The sequence below is a fragment of the Tursiops truncatus genome, chromosome 9, assembly GCF_011762595.2.
Source record: "Tursiops truncatus isolate mTurTru1 chromosome 9, mTurTru1.mat.Y, whole genome shotgun sequence".
NCBI lineage: Eukaryota > Metazoa > Chordata > Mammalia > Artiodactyla > Delphinidae > Tursiops > Tursiops truncatus.
Genome location: NC_047042.1, coordinates 53,014,482 through 53,037,448, shown reverse-complemented (window position 1 = coordinate 53,037,448; position 22,967 = coordinate 53,014,482). Strand labels below are relative to the sequence as shown.

General features: G+C 35.6%; 1 protein-coding gene and 1 long non-coding RNA gene across 2 annotated transcripts in view; both read left to right on the top strand.

The window, feature by feature from the left end:
• ZNF804B (zinc finger protein 804B) overlaps positions 1–22,967 on the top strand; it is a 447,143-nt gene that overhangs the window by 96,377 nt on the left and 327,799 nt on the right. The window lies entirely within an intron of this gene.
• LOC141279546 (uncharacterized) overlaps positions 1–22,967 on the top strand; it is a 199,125-nt gene that overhangs the window by 91,235 nt on the left and 84,923 nt on the right. The gene's annotated exons all lie outside the window — the stretch shown is intronic.

Sequence of the window (22,967 nt, the reverse complement as noted above, 5' to 3'; positions counted from 1 at the left end):
GAAATGCTCTCGGACAAATGTTCCCAATAGAGATTCTGTTCCACCTTATCTAGAAAATTAAAAATGAGTACACATGATGAACAAATTACATAGCTGAATTTAGAGGCTGAGTTGGCCTATGCTTTTATAAATGGAAGGAAGATTAATGGAAGAAGATTATATTAGGTATCTATTTATGAATTTTTTAATTTTCAGGAAGAGATTTTTTTATTTCATATTTACCTTTTATGTTTTAGAGCCTTACAGAAGTTGAACCCTAAAGTGTAGGTTAGTGGACACTGAATTATTTTCAATAGCTAGAACTTAATACTTAATAATATGATCCCCCCAAAGGCTAGGAAATGTTTAAATACAGTGTTATTTCAGAAATAGAGAAGAATTGGAAGGATGTGAATACAGTTATTTAATGGCAGTAGTTAAGATTCATTCCCCAAAATTAAATAGACACTTGCTGAAATTGTACGTTCATCAGAAAAATGAGTACTGTAATAATACCTATAATGTAATGTTTAAAATTATATATTAAAAATGTTATGAAGGAATTTGTGCCCTATAGTACAGAAGGTTTAGTTAATCAGTGGTATCAAAAATACTTCAAATGGGGCTTCCCTGGTGGCGCAGTGGTTGAGAGTCCGCCTGCCGATGCAGGGGACGCGGGTTCGTGCCCCGGTCCGGGGAGATCCCACATGCTGCGGAGTGGCTGGGCCCATGAGCCATGGCCGCTGAGCCTGTGTGTCCGGAGCCTGTGCTCTGCAACGGGAGAGACCACAACAGTGAGAGGCCCGTGTAGCGCAAAAAAAAAAAAAAAAAAAAAAAAACTTCAAATGGCTCCAATGACAATTGTTTGGAATGTATACATTTAAGATTATAAATCATCTTACACATATTTTGTAAAGAAAGCAAAATATCTCAGTCGACTTAACCATATTAGTCGTTTAAAATGAAAACTCTTTTGGGAGAAGTTCTTGAGCTGTATTGACTTCTAAGACCCTTTTGACTTTTGTAGGAAGTATACGGGAGGCCATGGAGTTTGTGTGTTTCATTATTTATTTCAAAATTAATGTATAGAACTGGATCCCAGGTTTTTTATGTGTAGGTTGTGTCACACGTGGAGTCAACATATAGACAGCTCAGATTTGAACAGTTTGAACTCACCTAGTAAATGTGAATGCATGATAATCACTAATTCTCATAAACACTTAAGGATTTAAGTAAAATAATGTTTATAAGGTGTTTTCTGAGAGTCGTGTACATTATAACCTGTCATAATGATATTGGTAATGAAAGCAATGCCTGTGGTTGTAATTGACCGTAATTGCCCCACTGTATTGTGTTGCTACTGAACTACTTTGGAGATTCCATGCACCTTGGAAGACTTAGTTTGACAAAGAAAAATTAAGGATTATGTCTTTGACTCAATAGAATAAGATATAAACATCTTGTGCTGCTGACTTTTTTCCCACTATTTAGAAATCTAAAGGAATACCTACTTAATATATACAAGTTAGATTATATCATATTTCTCTGTGGCTTTTATTACTGTCATAATAGCATTGAAATGTTATAGAGTCCTTTATTTAGTAACGTTTTAATCTGTTGCATTATAAAACAGAATACTCTGTACTTTCAGACAGATATTATATTATGAATCACCAACATCTACTCAAAGTTTAAGAAAATTATGCAGTGTGGTTTTGGAAGGAACATAATATCATTCATATTAAGGCTATGTGTATATTTATGAGTTTCAATAATATAGTTTTTAGTGTTTTTAGTGAAAGGTTATTTGTTCAAATATGCAGGGTTATGCTCTCCAACTGACAGAACCAGCTGAAATATAATGTGCTTTAAAAAGTTAATATTTAACTGATCTGAATACACTGACTGCAGTAGTCATAAAGCTGTTGTTGGAATCTGCTAAAATGTTGATATTTGTACAAAGGCTGTGGTTGTACATGTTGAAAATAATAAAGAATACAAAGATTCTACAGAAAATACAGCTGAACATTTTTGTTATGGATGTTTTCCAGTTGTGTACAACATTTTGGTCTGACATATTATTTGATTTAATTGGTGATAAGAGAGATTCAACAGCTTCCTCTTTTTGAAGTGTATCTTTGGAATCAAGAGACCAAAGTTCTGTTCTCAGAATAGTGACACCCATTATACAACCCTCATATAAACTCAACTATTTCTTTAGTAAAACAATGATTATAAGATATTTTCTGAGAATCTTGAAAATTGCATCAAGATTGCCAGGCTAAATATGATGACTAAGTACTAAATTTTGATGATATAATACAAAAAAGATGTGTGGATGCATGGGTAGTTTCTGGCCATGTGCGTGGTTCTGGAGGATTGCTCTGAAAACCCGATGCCATTTCTTCCATTTTATTTTTTAATTAGAAGAAAGTTGTGAGCAAATTGAAGGAAATCCAGAGAAGTTGTGAAGATTTGAGTTATTCAGAATACATAGATAAATCAGGAAATGTGGAGTCAATAACCAAAAGAGAGGGAAGTACCATTTAAAGAAACAATTAATTTGAGATTTATCTAGAAATAATAAAAATAAATGAAGGAATATGTGGACATTATTATCAGCAAAAACTACCTTAGTAATGAAACTTGAGTAATAAAAGAGAGTGATTTCTTGTGGAAAGGTAATAGAATTTCTCTTCACTTCGAGCGTTTTGAAACTCAGAAAGATAAACCGTCAGCAGCGGTGCTAATGTCATCCAGAAAAAACAAGATAAGCAGCTAGAGAATCTCAGTTTTAGTTTCACAGATCAATAAATCCTATTAAAGAAACATGAGAATTCATTGCCTTGTGCTTTTAAGGAAGTATAAAATTTTCAAATTATTGCAATATTTGAATTACATAAGCTGTTGAATTTGCAGTTTTTTTGGGTTCAATTCAGTATGATTAGGAGATTTTAGATTTCTTACTATCAAGTCAAAATTCAGGAGCAGCACTGGCTGGTTCATTCAAGGGGCATCTTTTGCGTTAAATTTCATGATGATTCTTTGCATGAGTTATCACTCTATCTGCTGAGCAGAGTTGAGAAATAAGTGTCTTATTTCTCTAGAATTTTACTTTAATTGTAAACATTTACAGAAAATGTATACATTACAATAAAATTTACAATAAGATTTAAAATTTCACAATGGAAAATGATTTGTAGAGAATCATTCGTGCCTCTTCATATTCAGAAATTAATGTAATTAATTGTACTGCTCTCAAACATTATGTAGTAGTTTCTCAAATGGGACTAGACGGGTTGCATATATTCATAAATCGAGATGAATTTTTGTTTTGGTAAAATGTTCTATGGCTTCAATGCCTAAGGCTAGTGAGAAAATATAGAGTCTTCCCGATTCTGTGGTAAAATGAGTATTTCCCAATGAGCTTGGATGTATGCACATCTGTTTTTGTAGTGAATTCTCTGACTATATTTCTTACATACAGAGTGGAAAGCATTTGAAACCCTTCAAAGGAATATATGGGATTCAGCAAAAGGCAACAGAAAGGATGACAATTTTTAGTTGACTTGGGCTAGGAAAATCAAGTTAGTTAAAGTAATGCTTTATTTGGGGGAGGGAATTTACATTGCTCAGCTTTCCATCCTGAATCATATTATTTATTATTTCTGGATATGTTATGTTTCACTTTAGAGCTTCATGCTTAAATATAACTGTAGAAGTAGCATAAGCTGTATTTCTAGATCCTTCTTTTTGTGCTTGGAGAGTCTTGGATAGATCTTATTCTTATAAATTGTTGATGTTTTTAAGGCAAACTTGTTCACTAAGAAGTATAGTGAAAATAAAAGAAAATCTTAAAATAATTGGGATTTAGTTATTGGGTAATATGAAACATTCATTCGTTGGAATAGAGAAGAAAGGGAATTTTAATGATGCATGGGAAAATGGAAATCAGGCTCAATCATTAACCAGAAAAAGACGTACTCTGGACCAAAGGAGTACTGATAGCCCATATATTGAGAAGGATGGTATTCTTTTTTATCTATCTATCTATCTAGATAGATAGATAGATAGATATAGTTTTTTTTGTTTTTTTTTTTTTTTTGCGGTATGCGGGCCCCCCACCGCTATGGCCTCCCCCGCCACGGAGCACAGGCTCCAGATGCGCCGGCCCAGCGGCCACGGCCCACGGGCCCAGCTGCTCCGCGGCACGTGGAACCCTCCCGGACTGGGGCACGAACCCGCGTCCCCTGCATCGGCAGGCGGACCCTCAACCACTGCGCCACCAGGGAAGCCCCTATCAATATATTTTTAATTGAAGTATTGTTGATTTATAATGTTGCGTTAACTTTTGCTATACAGCAAAGTGATTCAGTTATACAAATATATACATTTTTTTATATTCTTTTCCATTATGGTTTATCATAGATATTGAATATAGTTCTCTGTGCTATACAGTAGGACCTTGTTGTTTATTCATTCTATATATAGAAGCTTACATCTACTAACCCTAACCTCCCACTCCATCCCTCCCCCAACCCTTTCCCCCTTGGCAACCTCCAGTCTGTTGTCTATGTCTGTGATTATGTTTCTATTTTGTAGATAGGTTCATTTGCATCATATTTTAGATTCCACATGTAAGTGATATCATATGGTATTTGTCTTTCTCTTTCTAACTTACTTCACTTAGTATGATAATCTCTAGTTGCATCATTTTGCTGCAAATGGCATTATTTCATTCTTCTTTATGGCTGAGTAGTATTCCATTGTATATATATACCACATCTTCTTTATGAGAAGGATAGTATTCTTAAAGCAAGACATTTTAACATCCATTGGGTCCCTTTCAAAGGAAGCACTCTCTAATGCAACATTAAAATTTTGCTAAGGAAAATGAGTTCTATTTTTTAAAGACTTGTTATATTGGCTCACAAGTAGCTATATTTTAATATCTGTGATTCCAAAATTTTCAAATTGAATGAAAGTAGTTTTAGTCTAGTTTATTTCCTGTGGTCACATAGATCTGATCCTAGATTGACCCAGAATTTATGATCCAGGTACACTTCATCATAGCACTACTAAAACTGCAAAAATAATAGATTTCCCTGCTGTAATAATTCTGATTAACAGCCTAAATTCTGAAAAAGCCTGATTCTGAATGTTAGTCATGACCTCCTATATCCTAATCATTACACAGATCAGTAGAGAAGAAAAATAGTTGAATTTGTATTCAGACATGTGTTAAGTACAGAACCCACCAGAGGTGAAGGTCTGTCCTTTAAAGCAGTTCAAAAGAGACAACAGCCAAGAGCTCTGAGCCTGCATATTATGAGGTAGTCTTGACAGATGTAGAAAGAAGAACTTTAGGTAAATACAATTCAAGCATAGTTAAGGATCACCAAAATACAACCAGATTAAGTACTGAAGTTAGTACAGAAGGTTTAAAAAAAACTCTTTAAAATGTAGAACTATTTTTAAAAATCAGCCTAAGTCAGGACCCTCCTTAATAATTGTCTGGTAATTTAGAAATTGTTGTCTATAAAATTATATTGTTATTCAAAAGGAAGCTAACTCTTGGTTTTATATTCTTAATTTTACATAATTGGAATCATGTTAGAGATTTTTACTACTAATATAACATTACTACTAACATTCATCTGGTAACTTTCAAGCTAGATGTGCCATCTCACTATTACCAGGTTTTGGTCTGGTGAGGGCAGGCAGCGTTCCATGGGGCTGAGTGACAAATGAGCTAGATTGCAGTTCATTGTGACAATTGAATCAAAAGTTTATTTTCAGATATAGTAGTCAATAGACTCTAGCAATAAATGCATTTATGTAACTGTAATTTTATTTATCTTGTACTGTTCTAAAAAGTATTCAACGCAGTTTGCAAAACTGTGCCCTCTAAATGAGAAAAGTAAATCCATGAGAAAAATCTAGGAGAGACAGAAATGTGGTTACAACAATTAAAACGAAGCAAGGAGTTTAAGTTAGCAAACCAAATGCATGTTGTGACAGTGCTTAGCGTTTCTGGAGGTGAACGTTTAATTTGACTCTCGGTTCTCCAGGGAACAATGGCAATAAGAAACAGGATCAGTCGTTTTCCTCTACCCACTTGATAAAAACAAACAAATTGTCTAGAAATACTGAAACATAGATATTTCTCTTATGAGCCTAGTAAAAAGGGAACTATAATTTTACCAAAGTTTTAGTAACATTTTTTAGGAAATATGGTACATGTGTTCAGATATGCAAAGATCAAATCATTCCCGATTCTACATATAGAAGATAAAGTAAAAGTAAAATAGTGTGACTCCACATTTTTTAGGAAAAATTTTAATCCTTTCCCTCAATGTAACATAATAAATATTTGTATTGTGTTTCTTACTACAAATCTTAGCAAATTATATAAAGATGATGTTTATAACCTATTTCCTATAGGACAGGCACAGTCAAGAGTTTAGTTGAAATCAAATTTGCTAATACCAATTTACCTGAAGATCTTCATGGCTTAAAATATATTTTATAAACACATGTAGAGTAGAATAAACCCCCATGTTAGTAAATGATTTTTTCCTTAAATGGATTATACAAATCTCAAATCTGGACTTAGAAGTAAGCTTATTGAATCATCTAATTCATTTGCTCTTAAGCCTCATTCATGCTCGGAATATCATAGAGTATTAGAAAATTTCAGACTGTACCGCAATCTATTGAATCTCAATCTACTTGGGGAGCAGTGTGTGTAGGTGTTGTATCCAGGAGGTGGAAGGTGGAAAGAAAAAACTGGAAAATTGAACCTTAATAGGAATCACTAGGGAATTTTGATGATGATTTAAATATATAGGAAGCAATCTAGTGAAAAACCATTTTATAGATACAGAAAATCATTAATTCGTTCATCTATGTGCATATTATTGAACAATTCAATGTAGATATATAATCGTCTAAGAATAATTAAAATAAAAATAGATACTGTCCCTATCTGCTAAGACTTTGTAACCCAAAGACATGGGATGTGTAAATATTTGCATGACAATTCAACTCAACAGAGAATAAATTGTCAAAGTCAGTGGTGTAATTAGCAAGATATATAGCAAGAGCTATAATATCATGAGAAAAGCCCTGCTTTGGAAGTTATTATCAGCTCACAGAATTTTTCTGGAAATATGTGTCCTCCTGGATGAGAAAACTGAATTAGATTTTCTCCAGGATCCTTTGGCTCTACAATGTTAAGAGTCTGTTATTTCAGAGAAGGGTGGTGTGAGGTGGAGGGATGTGTAGATGGCACTTGAGGCCTGGTAAATGGATAAAGTAAGGATAGACAGAGAAACAGAGCTGGTGGAAGAGGAAGAGTGAGTTAACACGAACAGTGGGGTGGTCAAGTTAAGTATTAAGATTTATCAATAAATTCTAAGATATAAGCAGTTTAGAAACATGGGTGAATCCAGGAGGCCTCTGGAACTCCAAACTTAGCTCTTAAGGCCCTAGCTTCTCACATCAAATGCACCTTCTGGCCCAAAATAATAGAAGAGGTGTCTGTTCGAGGCGTGTAGGTGACCTCATTCAGTAGGGAGTGTTTTAGATGATAAAACATCTCCATTTTATACACAAATAAGTATATAGCTTATCTGATATTTTTAGGGAGCCATACTCCATAAATCCATAGGTTCTAGGTTTGTTTCCTAGAAGATATCCAGAAATCCCAAACCACAGACCAGCTACTCAAAGAGTTTCATAGATTAGGACTCTCACTATCAAGAGCCTTTTGTTTCATGGGAACCTGCCTTCTTCTCATAAACATCCCCAATAACAGGTAAAGAAACAGATCACACACTAGCTGCTGAAAACCTTTCTTCCCAGGGAACAAGGTGTAAATTTAGGAATAAACATGATGTAGCAAGATGACAGTGAAAGTATAATTTGGAGATAAGGCTCTATTTTAATAGTAACAACATTTTAAAATTTGTTTGAGATTCGTTTCCACTGATATATAATTAACTGATCTTCACTGAATAAAGAAGGGTTTACGGTAAAGTTTTCAAAAATGCAAACCGTTCTGAAAAAATACATTTTATTCAAAGTTGACCCTTATGTTCAGAATCCATGCTTAGATGATGCCTTCTGGGAATAGTCTGTAGTGAGAAAGAAATGGCAGGAGATTATGACAGATCTTCAGGATCAACAGATTTCAGAATTTCCCCACCCTGTCCATTTTCCTATCCTGCTTCTGTCTGTCTGTATGTTAAGATTAATACCCAAAGTAAAGCATGACATGTGCATTTAAAACTCATTTTATCACTATTATTCTTTACCACTGGTAAAGCTTATCAACACCTGTTACTGGGGGCTGTCATATTTCTCAGTTAGATGGAATGATTTAAAAAAATTTTTTTAATCAAATTTAAGGTAAGAGACATCCTCTGTCCCTTTAACTTTATGCTGTGGTCATCTGAACTCAAAATTTTAAAATAAATTTAGCATTGGAAGTTTTACTTTTTATGAATTACAGTCAGATTAACGTTTACTAGACTGCTATAGACCTAACATTATTCTGATGACATGGCCAGCAACTTAAGATATCTGTATAATTCATATGTACACACATATTTTTATAAAATAACGTTTATGTACCAAAGATTCTCAAATCTTACAGAAATTAGTACTTAGCACTAAAAGCTAATTATAGACACATTAATATTTTTATTTGCCTCATTGATAAATGTATAGTTGGTAAAGGATGTACCACCATGTGATCTTTACAACCACCATTGTGACAGCAATCAATCTATGATATAATTACTTTTAACATCTTTATTGGAGTATAATTGCTTTACAATGGTGTGTTAGTTTCTGCTTTATAACAAAGTGAATCATCTATACATAAACATACATCCCCATATCTCTTCCCTCTTGCATCTCCCTCCCTTCCAGCCTCCCTATCCCACCCCTCTAGGTGGTCACAAAGCACTGAGCTGATCTCCCTGTGCCATGTGGCTGCTTCCCACTAGCTATCTATTTTACATTTGGTAGTGTATATGTGTCCATGCCCTTCTCTCACTTTGTCTCAGCTCACCCTTCCCCCTCCCCGTGTCCTCAAGTCCATTCTTTAGTAGGTCTGAGTCTTTATTCCCATCCTACCCCTAGGTTCATCATGACCATATTTTTTTTTTAGATTCCATATATATGTGTTAGCATATGGTATTTGTTTTTCTCTTTCTGACTTACTTCACTCTGTATGACAGACTCTAGGTCCATCCACCTCACTACAGATAACTCAATTTCATTTCTTTTTATGGCTGAGTAATATTCCATTGTATATATGTGTCACGTCTTCTTTATCCATTCATCTGTTGATGGACACTTAGATTGCTTCGATGTCCTGGCTATTGTAAATAGAGCTGCCATGAATATTGTGGTACGTGACTCTTTGGAATTATGGTTTTCTCAGGGTATATGCCCAGTAGTGGGATTGCTGGGTCATATGGTAGTTCTTTTTCTCCATAGTGGCTGTATCAATTTACATTCCCACCAACAGTGTAAGAGGGTTCCCTTTTCTCCACACCCTCTCCAGCATTTATTGTTTGTAGATTTTTTGATGATGGCCATTCTGACTGGTGTGAGATGATATTTCATTATAGTTTTGATTTGCATTTCTCTAATGATTAATGATGTTAAGCATTCTTTCATGTGTTAGTTGGCAGTCTGTATATCTTCTTTGGAGAAATGTCTATTTAGGTTTTCTGCTCATTTTTGGTTTGGGTTTTTTATTTTTTTGATATTGAGCTGCATGAGCTGCTTGTAAATTCTTGAGATTAATCCTTTGTCAGTTGCTTCATTTGCAAATATTTTCTCCCATCCTGAGGGTTGTCTTATTGTCTTGTTTATTGTTTCCTTTGCTGTGCAAAAGCTTTGAAGTTTCATTAGGTCCCATTTATTTATTTTTGTTTTTATTTCCCTTTCTCTAGGAAGTGGGTCAAAAAGGATCTTGCTGTGATTTATGTCATAGAGTGTTCTGCCTATGTTTTCCTCTAAGAGTTTTATAGTGTCTGGTCTTAACATTTAGGTCTTTAATCCATTTTGAGTTTATTTTTGTGTATGGTGTTAGGGAGTGTTTTAATTTCATTCTTTTACATGTAGCTGTCCAGTTTTACCAGCACAACTTATTGAACAGGCTGTCTTTTCTCCATTGTATGTTCTTGACTCCTTTATTAAGGATAAGGTGACCATATGTTCATGGGTTTATCTCTGGGCTTTCTATCCTGTTCCATTGATCTATATTTCTGTTTTTGTGCCAGTACCATACTGTCTTGATGACTGCAGCTTTGTAGTATAGTCTGAAGTCAGGGAGCCTGATTCCTCCAGTTCCACTTTTCTTTCTTAAGATTGCATTGGCTATCCGAGGTCTTTTGTGTTTCCATACAAATTGTGAAATTTTTTGTTCTAGTTCTGTAAAAAAATGCCATTGGTAGTTTGATAGGAATTGCACTGAATCTGTAAATTGCTTTGGGTAGTATAGTCATTTTCACAACGTTGATGCTTCCAATCCAAGAACAATTGTATATCTCTCCATCTATTTGTATCATCTTTAATTTCTTTCATCAGTGTCTTATAGTTTTCTGTATACAGGTCTTTTGTCTCCTTAGGTAGGTTTATTCCTAGGTATTTTATTCTTTTTGTTGCAATGGTAAATGGGAGTGTTTCTTTAATTTCACTTTCAGATTTTTCATCATTTGATTTTCATAATGGTAATGGATTAGTTAAAAAGGTCAAAACTAAATGCTGCATTTAGTCTTTGATTTTTCAATTATTCTTAGCTTTGGAGGAAAAAATAAATTCAATTTATGGCATTCTAATAAATTAGACAGATACAAGTTATTCATCTTATGTTTCTATAATTGGAAAGAAAAAACATTGGGTATCAATGAAGGACATATAAAGCTATATGATTTTAAACCACATCCAATTCTACTAATAGATTAAGTACTTACTGTAGACAAAATAACTCAGAGAGAAGCATTTTATATTCCATCTTCCCTGTCTCTCATCATTTTATGTTCTTAATTATGAGGCTTGGCATATTAGATTCTCATCACTGATAGCTGAAAACAAAGATCAGATGGATGCAGGCTTTCTGTTATGGTATCATGGGTGATAGTAGGTTGCTCTGATCATAAAGATATCTGAGAGAGTGTTCATTACTGAGTTTATTTGTACTTAAGAACAGTACAGAATTCTATAACGTTGTTTTGGGAGTCTGTGCCATAGGACTGCCTCATGATAATTTCTCGTCAGTGGATAAAGATTCCCATCAAGTCCCTTTCCATTTTAAAATCTGCTTTTTGGTCAGTTTTATTTTAAAAGTTAAATTCACACTGGTCACTTCTGGACAGTTGGCTTTCACTCTTTCTGCTGTTGGAGTAAATGGAAAAGTCTGTAATGTCTCCCCCTCTTTTTTATTTATATGATTAAGGTTGCATTTATCAAAGGCAAAGTAACTCATTTAACTTGTTCAAAATGGTCAACTCACTGACATGTTCAACCTAGTTATATGGTGCTGTGGAGACAAAAATATGGCTGAAAGATATCCCTTCTCAAATCTCTTCAAAGGATATGATTTAGTGTAAAGGTCACTTGAGTACATGTTTTTCTCTTAAAAAATAATAGTAATTAATTCTGTCACCTTTCCTCATTTTCCTTCTGAGGTAATGATTATTATCAGCATCATATATATCTTTTCACACCTTACTCTGTCCTCATGCAAACTTATAGAAATAAGTATAGACATAGATAAAGGGGAGGTATCTTTATTTTACAAAAACAGGTAAGTTTGCTTTCTATGTTTAAGATATCATAGCTGGGGCTTCCCTGGTGGCGCAGTGGTTGAGAATCCGCCTGCCAATGCAGGGGACACGGGTTCGATCCCTGGTCTGGGAGGATCCCACGTGCCGCAGAGCAACTAAGCCTGTGTGCCACAATTACTGAGCCTGTGCTCTATAGCCCGCGAGCCACAACTACTGAGCCCGCGTGCCACAGCTACTGAAGCCTGCACGCCTAGAGCCTGTGCTCTGCAATGAGAAGCCACCACAGTGAGAAGCCCGCGCACTGCAATAAAGAGTAGCCCCAACTCGCCACAACTAGAGAAAGCCTATGTGCAGCAGCGAAGACCTAACACAGCCAAAAAAAAAAAAAAAAAAAAGATATCATAGCTATTTCTTCAGGTCCACAGAAATAATTTAAAACTCATTTTAAATAGTTGTATAGTATTTGCTAAGTAGAATATACTATGATTTATATAGTCATTCTCCTAGCAATACACATTTATGTTGTTTCTAGTTGTTTTTTTTTTCTCTGCTACTACACATAATGTTTCAGTGTACCTTTCTAACTGGCACACTTTTCACTTTAGGGTAGATTTCTAAGAATTGAGTTGCTGAGCCCGAGGATGCATGTACTTTTTTTTTTTTTTTTTTTTTTTTTTTTGCGGTACGGGCGTCTCTCACTGTTGTGGCCTCTCCCGTTGCGGAGCACAGGCTCCGGACACGCAGACCCAGCGGCCATGGCTCAAAGGCCCAGCTGCTCCACGGCATGTGGGATCTTCCCGGACCGGGGCACGAACCCATGTCCCCTGCATCGGCAGGCGGACTCTCAACCACTGCGCCACCGGGGAAGCCCTGTACTTTTAAAAGATATTGCTGGATTGTCTTCAAAAATGGGTAGAGCAAGTCTGTACTTTTCTCATCAACTTATAGGCACTCGATGTATATAAACATCAACCATTTATTTGTTGCATGTTTGGCATTTATTTTTTCCTTGTAAGTTATTTCAAAATAAGGCACCACCTACTTCTGTCACACTGTGTCTTGCTTCTTTACCTCCAGCTTATACCAGCAGCCACCCTGATTTCCTGAGCATTCTCCAAGCAACCAAACATTTGCACCCTCTAAACCTTCTACCTACAAATCTCTTCCACGAGGGGTCCACATGGCTCCCTCATTTTCTTCAGGAGTGAAATAACACTACTCTGACTCTGTTTCCATGTTCAGCTTTATTTTTATTCATAGAAATAACATTTCTCGTTACTGCGTATTACATATCTACCATTTTGTTCGTGATCTCCTCTGTGATACAGCAGTCTCCGTGAGAACAGGAATGTCTTTGTTTTGTCCACTCCTGTGCCCACAACATCTAAAACTGCCTTACTTACAGTAAATACTTTAGATTTGATGAGTAAATTATTTACTTGTATTTTCACCTTAATTAATGGTGCCTATAATGTTAACAAATCACTGAAATCTTTCAAGTAACTTGTAATAAAATTTTTGACCTAAGACTATGTCGTGGGTGTAAATTTGGTTAAAACACTTCCTCTTCCAAAACTTGTGTGTAGTAATATAGACAATGCTTAGTATTAGTTCCCAATGATCTGCCAATGAATTATTATTTATTTACTACTCCTAAGTCTCAAACCAGTAAAGTTTTTGGCAATAATTATGTAGGTAAGCATACGTACCATTCTAGAGCCTCTGCCACCAGTGAGGAGATTGGTGCTTCCTACCTGTTGTGAGCTGAATCATGTCCTTCCTAAGTCCGTATGGTCAAGTTCTAACTCTCAGCACCTCAGAATGTGACCCTATTTGAAGATAAGGTTTTTAAAGAGGTTATTAAGTTAAAGTTGGGCTCTAACCCATACTGACTGGTGTCCTTATAAGAAGAGGAAATCTGTGTACACATAGCGACATCAGGAATGTGTGCTCTCAGAGGAAGGGCTATTTGAGGCTATAATGAGATGATGCCCATCTGCAAGGCAAGGAGAGAGGCCTCAGGAAAAACCAAAAGTGCTTGATTTTGAACTTCCAGCCTCCATAACGGTAAGCGAATGAATTTCTATTGTTTAAGTCACCCAGTCTGTGCCATTTTGTTGTGGCAGCCCTAGCAGACTGATACGCTACCACATTCCTACTCTTCCACTGGACATAAACCATATGCCAGGGGGAATATATGAGCCTCGTCCTCAGTGACTCTGAGCTTTCTATGATATCTATGTCCAAGGAGGCTTAGTTCTTCCTAAGTTTAATGCCCTGTTGTGAGGGCAGCTGTAGCATCTGAGGACAGCATAGCCTTCACGGGGTCATGAATAAAAGGAAAAGTCTATGGTTCATTTAGTCTCTAGTGATGCAGCCAGGGATCTATACCTACAGTTTAGTTTAATGTTTTGGTTAGTACTTGATAAATTGAAGATATGATATAATACCTAATTAAAATGTTATTTCTGAGGGAAAAAAATGACCCATCTGAATACAACACATATTTGAGTACTGGATTGCCTCTATTTGCCTCTATTTTATTATAACTGGAGCTGGCCTATATATGAAGGGTACTAGGAATTAAAAAAAACAAGGATAATAGAAAAGAGAAAAATGTCATTTCTGGATGCCCTTCTCAAAGAAGCTGAGGAAACCCATCTGGCTGCAGCAGCTGGCCCCGGCAGGAGCAGCTGGGCCATGGAATGCATAGAATAGAAAGGATGGGATAAGTTAGCTAAGAGCAGTCAGGGGTCAGTGGCAAGGGTTCTGATCCAGCAGACAAAGCAAAGCATGACAGAAGAGAGAGCCCTGGAAATAGAAAAGACTGAAATCAGAGTCAGTGGCTAGGTTATGATTCTAGGTGAATTCTACAATTGTGGCATGTTCCCTATGAGGCACAGTCAAATCGGAGGCAGGAGATGGAAAACCTGGGCTGGTTGCTAAGGGACCCACCTTGTAGACTAGAGTTAGGTCTTGGCAAGAAATGGGTTTTCTGGGCCAAAAACTTAAAACAGAAACCTCATTCTTTAGACCAGCTTATCGCAGCAGGCAGCAAATAGGAAATAGTTTATATCAGTCTGTGGCAATTTAGAATTCATTACTGCATTCCAGACAGCAAGCTGAAGCACCTGGTAAACCTTCTGATGCAGACATGGCTTGAGGAAAAAGGTGGCAACCATCTGTGGTTTCAGTGAGAAGGTCTGGGAAGCTGAGGCAGACATTTAATCTGCTTTCTTCTTCTTTTTTCTTCTTTAATTTAATTTAATTAATTAATTAATTTTTTAACATCTTTATTGGAGTATAATTGCTTTACAATGGTGTGTTAGTTTCTGCTTTATAACAAAGTGAATCAGCTATACAAATACATATATCCCCACATCTCTTCCCTCTTGTGTCTCCCTCCCTCCCAACCTCCCTATCCCACCCCTCTAGGTGGTCACAAAGCACTGAGCTGATCTCCCTGTGCTATGCAGCTGCTTCCCACTAGCTATCTATTTTACATTTGGTACTGTATATATGTCCATGCCACTCTCTCACTTTGTCCCAGCTTACTCTTCCCCCTCCCCATGTCCTCAAGTCCATTCTCTAGTAGGTCTGCATCTTTATTCCCATCCTGCCCCTAGGTCCTTCATTAACTTACTTCACTCTGTATGACAGACTCTAGGTCCATCCACCTCACTACAAATAACTCAACTTTGTTTCTTTTTATGGCTGAGTAATATTCCATTGTATATGTTCCATCTTCTTTATCCAGTCATCTGTTGATGGGCACTTAGGTTGCTTGCATGTCCTGGCTATTGTAAATAGAGCTGCAATGAACATTGTGGTACGTGACTCTTTTTGAATTATGGTTTTCTCAGGGTATGTGCCCAGTAGTGGGATTGCTGGGTCATATGATAGTTGTATTTTTAGTTGTTTTTTTTTTTATGTTCTCCATAGTGGCTGTATCCATTTACATTCCCACCAACAGTGCAAGAGGTTTCCCTTTTCTCCACACCCTCTCCAGCATTTATTGTTTGTAGAAGTTTTTGATGATGGCCATTCTGACTGGTGTGAGATGATATCTCATTGTAGTTTTGATTTGCATTTCTCTAATGATTAATGATGTTGAGCATTCTTTCATGTGTTTGTTGGAAATCTGTATATCTTCTTTGGAGAAATGTCTGTTTAGGTCTTCTTTTGTTGAACATCAAAGGAATTGTCCACATCGTATGATTTCTTTACAAAGCCTCAAATGGAGGTGGAGGGAGTAATATCATATCCCACGGTTGTTAGCTAGCATTTCCTAATCCATCTTTCCCCCATCTACATTGACACATACATGATATTAGCTACTGGGTTATTTTCTTAATTCCTATTCAGAATAACCTGTAACACCAGTCTAAGATAACACCAACTTGCATTTATATATTGAATAGAACTTGTGATTTTTGCTAAATGTTTTGTATCTATGACTTCATTTTTTTTAAACATACTACTTTATTCTCATGTCTTAGGGTCTGCTAAAGTACAGATCAGAGCTAGATATTTGCCAGGAAAAAAAGAGAGAAACAGAGCTCTGCAGTTTGTTACAGAAGTGCAGGTCTCCTCAAAAGAGTTAAAATGTGAGTGGCAGCTCATACATTCTGGGGATTTAGTGAGCAGGAACTAGGTCCTTCAAGATCTTGTTGGAAATGTTCCTCTACTCCCAGGTGTGCCCTGATCATAAAAGCAGTGCCAAAATTGACAGATTTGGGTTTTTTTTAGAATTTTTAGAACCTATAACTCAGATATGGTAAGTCAGAGCCAATTTTCAAAACTGCCTCATTGAAGACAATCATTGGAGCAGCCATGGGGGAGTGAATACTCATTCTGTAGCATCAAATGCTGTTAAAGACTTTGATTAAATTAGATATAGAAATAACGACGTTTTTAAAAAAGAGTTTCAGAAAATCAGATACATTTTTGAGAAAAGCAGAGTCATCTTAGTAAAGAAACAAATGGGTATTGCTTGTACTAGAAAACAATATTGTGGCTTAAACTGAGGGATTTTTATTTCAGTGCTTTCAATGTGATGAGAGGCATCACTTTGTGGGAGGACAAGGACACCTTTCTCACTTGGAGTCATAGTTTAAGCATGCAGAGAGAGCTGCTTGGATCCGTGACCCTATGTATTTCTCATCTTATAGGCAGCCTGAAAATTGGCCTTATCTTATCCCAGCCCTTGAGACAAGTCTTTTCACAGGACACAAGTTCATTGACTGCAGAATTTCTCTGACTCCTTCTCTCCTGTTCCCTCTCCCTTCTCCCCTCTCCCTTCACCTGGGGTCTCTTTCTGATCTAGACATCACAGTTTCCAGTAATTAGTTTCTAGCCTTTTCCCAAGTCATCACCACTTCACTTTCAAACATGCATATGTCCTGGTAACTTTTGCCCCTTTGTCAGTTTCACAATCATATCCTCATTTACAGTAATAGGAAGTATACCTTGTTTGAACCTTGTCCTTGAGTTAACATACATTTAAATTTTTGCTTTACATGCTTAATTTTTCTCATGACTGAATTATTTTGTGAATCATTCTTCCACAAGCCTATATTTTCTCTTCCGGAACCTCAATTTATCCATGACTGTATCCCTAATATTGCTTGTGAAACCTCGTCAGTGTTATCATTGCCCATCTTTACATTTCCAAGCTGCTAGGTCCACTCTGGCTGCAATACATAGTGCAGTCATTAGAATTCTTGTGGAAATTTAGCTAATGAGTCCTGTCTGCCTCTTCATTCTTGTAGAATGGTCTTAACTTTTGATACCTTCCTTTAGATTTACACAATCTATTGTCTGTCCCAGAATCACTGACCCTTGACTTTACGCCTATGTTTAGAGAATTTCTTGAGCTTCCTGCACTGATCTTCTCGATTCTGAGCCATCCTGCTTCCACCTGAGCTCTAATTATGAAAACATATTCCGAATAAATGATACTAGGAAAAACAATCTTTGACTTATAAAGTAGCATTATACAGTGTAAGTATTTTTAGCTACCAGCTGTGCAGGCAATAAGTATGAGACTTTTTGAAGTGCTAAAAATATTTGGGATGTGTCAAGTGGGAGTTGGCAAATACCCTGGGGTGAGAAAAGCCCTAGATAAGGTACATCTGGCACACATTTTTAGGATGTCCTATTTTTAGTCTGTATTTTGATTTCTGAAGAGATCCATGGGTGTTTCCCTAAAAAAGAAGCAAAAATGACAGAACTACCTTTAGTGAACAAGGTAATCTCTGAAGTATTCTCTCTCCCTTCCCTCTGCCCTTCAAATTAAAATTGTCATGATGCCTGACTTTAGTCTTGAATCATAGATAATCAGAAGCATTTGGATGAAAATTGATATATAATATCCAATTATGAGTGATAAAACACAGAATGTAACATTAAAGTGTTTTGTTTTTTGGTTACAGCTCTGAATGTTATCACTGCCATCATTGTTTTCCTAGTTATTTTTATTGACTAATTGTTACAAACCTTCCAGCAAATCCTTTTTGGTTTGGTTCACATCTGACACATATTTTGTACAATATATTCAATTGAATTCTTGCCATAAGTAGTTCAGTGAATAAAGAATGAAATCCAAGGAAAAATAAAATTTTGTGATAACTTAATTTTTTTGTTCTAGTCCTAATATTACCAGTTCTCAGCATATTTCCTGACTTCTATTCTCAACTTGAATATAGCATTGAGTCCCTAGGTAATGTCCTTTTATCATATTTAAAACTCAGGCTGAAAATTTTCTGTGGCCATCAGTAAAAATTCAACACCCCAAACCTCCTAATAGGTATGGAAATGGGGGAGGGCAAGAAGGAGGGTGTGAATGTGCTCCTGCATAGAGGTGGGGTAGCTAGTTAAGATTTCTTAGTGAATTCTACTTTTTACTATATACTTAGGGTCCTGGAAAAAGAAAAAAATGATTAATTTGTGGGTTAAGAGGTGTCTCAAACTTACTTACCATAAATGTTGTTAACAGATTTTTAGCTGAAGGTATTGATCATCAACAGGTCTTTATCCAGTTATCACCTCTGACCTCCATTCATGCTATGGATTATGGAACCATTGCTTTCTTGTCAGCTCTCTGTCACATCTTCTACAGTTTGTGTAAATGACACTTGATGTTCAGGCCTTTCTTTAAAAATCTGCCACTTTCTCCATGTACATGAAATTCTCATTCTCTCTCTGTGATAGTGTTGGGTTGCTGTAAATATTTCCGGATTCTACTTGTCAAAAAAGTGTATTGTTTGACAAAATAGCTCTATTTTGGAAACAATATATTTGAGGGATTCTGTTGCAATTCTCTCATAACTATGGTGGCGATTTTAAAGTATTTTCAAGATATAATCATTTTGTGATTTATCTTTTCTCAGTGATTTAAATTTACAAAAAAAATCAACTTATTCACAATGATCATAAATCTATCCTTAGTATATTTATGTCTCCAAAACCATTTCAAGCTTTTGATGATCCAAAATTTTTTTCTCCAATTAAAAAAATGCATTTAATTTAAATTCTCTTTAAAGAAAGAAGGTTCGGTAAAATGTATGTTTGGGTTATAGTCAGCGTAGTTGTGGAGTACCCATGTTAAAATTTACAGAAATCTTAAGTTTCTTATATTTATTATTCTCTACAGAACTTAAAATGTTCATAAAACCAAAATGTTAGGTTTCAGAATTCACTAGGAGATGAATTGTAGTTGTAACAACATTTAATATTACTTACATTTTTTTAAAGTTTCTATTTTGATATTTTGTCATAATGTCTCAAGTTTTAAATTGCATTTAAAAATGCAGTGAGAAGAGAAATTTACTTGATTGTCTGCTGGGACACAGCTGTCAGCAATATTGACATTTGATAAGTGTACTCTAACATCTTTGAGAAGAGATGGAAAGTGTTTCTGTTTCAGATTTCATCACAAATAGCCAACTAACACTGTGACAATGTAAAAGGCAACCTGTTTGATCCTCTCTAAGACAGAGAGATTGCTGGCAAGAAAAGTATATCTTTAAAAAGTCATATTTTCTACTTGAACAAGTATCTAAATATAAATCTGAGACTTGCTCCAAAACAAGTCTCAGATTGTATTTGAAAAGTGCTTCAATTCGTGTCTCTTGAATTAACTTTATGACTCATGTATTGAACTTTTATTACCATTAAAGAGAATTATTGAATGTGTATGCACGGGTGAATTAAGACACTATGTTTCGTGATAGTTGATAAGAGAGAGAGAGAGTGAGGGAGTGTTAATGGCTTGGTGTGCTGACCTTTTCCAGACTGTTGAAGAGAGTATTCACCAGGAAAGGGAAAAGTTTTGATGCTTCCGGCATTAATGATTCAGCAAATAAATTAAGAGTTATAGAATCTTCTTCTTACCACCACCCAGAATCAGAGAGGTGTTCCTTTATTTTATAACTATACCTATTAGATTATACTGCAAGTGCTGAAATAATATAGAGAGTTATCCAAGGCTTTTTCCCTACAAGAAAATGTCCTTCCTGTCATCAGTAGATAATACAGTCCAGCCATCACTGGCCATTACACTGGCTTTCTCTTCTTGATCAATAGCTTGAGAATTCAACCATAACATTTATAAATCTATGGTTTCTACATACCTGTCTACTTTATCACTGGCTCAGTGGAATTTGATGTATGTGTTTTGCCTCAGTAAGTCAGTTTATTGGTGCTCTTGTTGTAAGAATTGCATTTACAGGATAAACTTCCCTGGGAAAAATGCTTCTTGCCGTAAGACAAAGTTACTCATAAAATAATTCTAATTTTAGCCTACAAGATCTAAATTTAGGCATGAAGGCCATAAAATCAAATCCATGGTTAATCCATGCATGATAATTCAGAGAAGTAAATAATTAGTATTTATATTTGAGACAAGTTCAGTATTTCAGCACAAAGATTTTATGTGTCTCTAAAAGTGGGATTGCTGTTACTGTTTCTTGAATGCACTAGAGTCTGTGGTTTAACTGTTGTGCAAGGCTGCTTACTTTATTATTTAGATAATGATATAGGCAGAGCATAAAGGAATGCCATCCCACCATCATAGAAAGAAATTTTATGAATCTTTAATACTATGTTAAATGTCAATACATGTTTTCCTCTTGAAAACAAAGATGAGGAGAGGGCTCCCTCATGTAATCTGGCATAAGCTTCTTAATAGATGTGATTGCAGTTATAATTTTATAAGTATTTATTATATGATTTTCTATATTCTGTATCTGATTATAAGCTCCACATAATCAAGAGTTGAGCTAAGTTTTGCTCATCATCATCTCTAAACTTTTTAACTTGTCTGGAATCTAGTTAATGCTCAGTAAATATTTGTTGAATGAATTAGTGAGTGAATAAAAGGAAAAGTAATCCAATATTTAAACAACCTCAAAACACTTTGCCATACTTGATCAACTGAACCATGTGGAAGAAAGATTAGACTGTGATTAATGTTAATTTTTTTCCAGAACTATTGATGCTTCCCAGAAAGAAAAGGGAAAAAGCAAATACATATGCATTCACTCTAACACTCCAGTTTTGTATTATTTTCATTGATTTCTATTAGAATATAGTTGATTTACAATGTTGTGTTTGTTTCTGCTGTACAGCAAAGGGAATCAATTATCTATATCTATATCTAATCTCCACTCCTTTTTATATTCTTTTCCCATATAGGTCATTATAGAGTATTGAGTAGAGTTCCTTGTGCTACACAGTAGGTTCTTACTAGTTATCTGTTTTATATATGGTAGTGTGTATACGTCAATCCCAATCTCCCAATTTATCCCTCCCCTACCCCTTTCCCCCTTGGTAACCATGTTTGTTTTCTACATCTGTGACTCTATTTCTGTTTTGAAGGTAAGTTTATTTGTACCATCTTTTTAGATTTCCACATATAAGTGATATCATAGGATATTTGTCTTTCTCTGTCTGACTTCACTCAGTGTGACAATCTCTATGTTCCTCCATGTCACTGCAAATGGCATTATTTCGTTCATTTTTATGGCTGAGTAATATTCCATTGTATATATGTACCTCATCTTCTTTATCCATTCATCTGTCGATGGGCCATTAGGCTGCTTCCATGACCTGGCTATTATACAGTAAATAGTGCTGCACTGAACAATGGGGTGCCTGTATCTTTTCGAATTATGGTTTTCTCCGGATATGTGCCCAAAAGCCTTTGCACAGCAAAGGAAACCATAAACAAAATGAAATGACAACCCACAGTATGGGAGAAAATATGTGCAAATGACCAACAATAGATTAATCTTCAAAATATGCAAACAGCTCATGTAGCTCAGTATCAAAAAACAACCCAATCAAAAAATGGGCAGAAGATCTGAATAGACACTTCTCTAAAGAAGACATGCAGATGGCCAAAAATCACATGAAAAGATGCTCAACATCACCAATTATTAGAGGAATTCAAATCAAAACTACAATGAGGTATCACCTCACACCAGTCAGAATGGACATCATCAGAAAATCTACAAACAAACAAACAAACAAAAATCTACAAACAATAAACGTTGGAGAAGACGTGGAGAAAAGGAAACCCTCTTACACTGTTGGTGGGAATGTAAATTGGTACAGCCACTATGGAGAACAGTATGGAGGTTCCTTTAAAAACTAAAAATAGAGCTACCATATGATCATATGTTTTTATTATATATATTTTATGAAAATTATTTTAAAATTTGTTCTTTTATATATGGAAGTTGATTCAACTAATTATGATTTCAAGACTTCAATCCTCCTGAGAGTTTGAACTTTCTTCCTCCCTCCCTCCCTCCCTCCCTCTCTCTCTCTCTCTCTCTTTCTCTTTCTTTTCTTCCTTCCTTCCTCCCTCCCTCCCTCCTTCCCTCCCTTCCTTCCTACCTTTCATAACATCTACCTGTGGACCTAGAATTCTATCATTGAAACAATCTTGGAAAGTGACTGCCTCATTTTAAAGATGAAAATTTAAGAGTGGTCATATTCCCGGTATTACACTGTTATTTCAGTAGCAGAATAAAAGCTTCAAAAATAGCTAATGACTCCTAATTTATGTCCATTATATTTATGCTAGGCTGGGAAATATAGCCACAAAAATATTCATAAATGAGATAGAAGTAATTATATCTGTTTATAGATTTATAGTTAGATCTATAATTATAA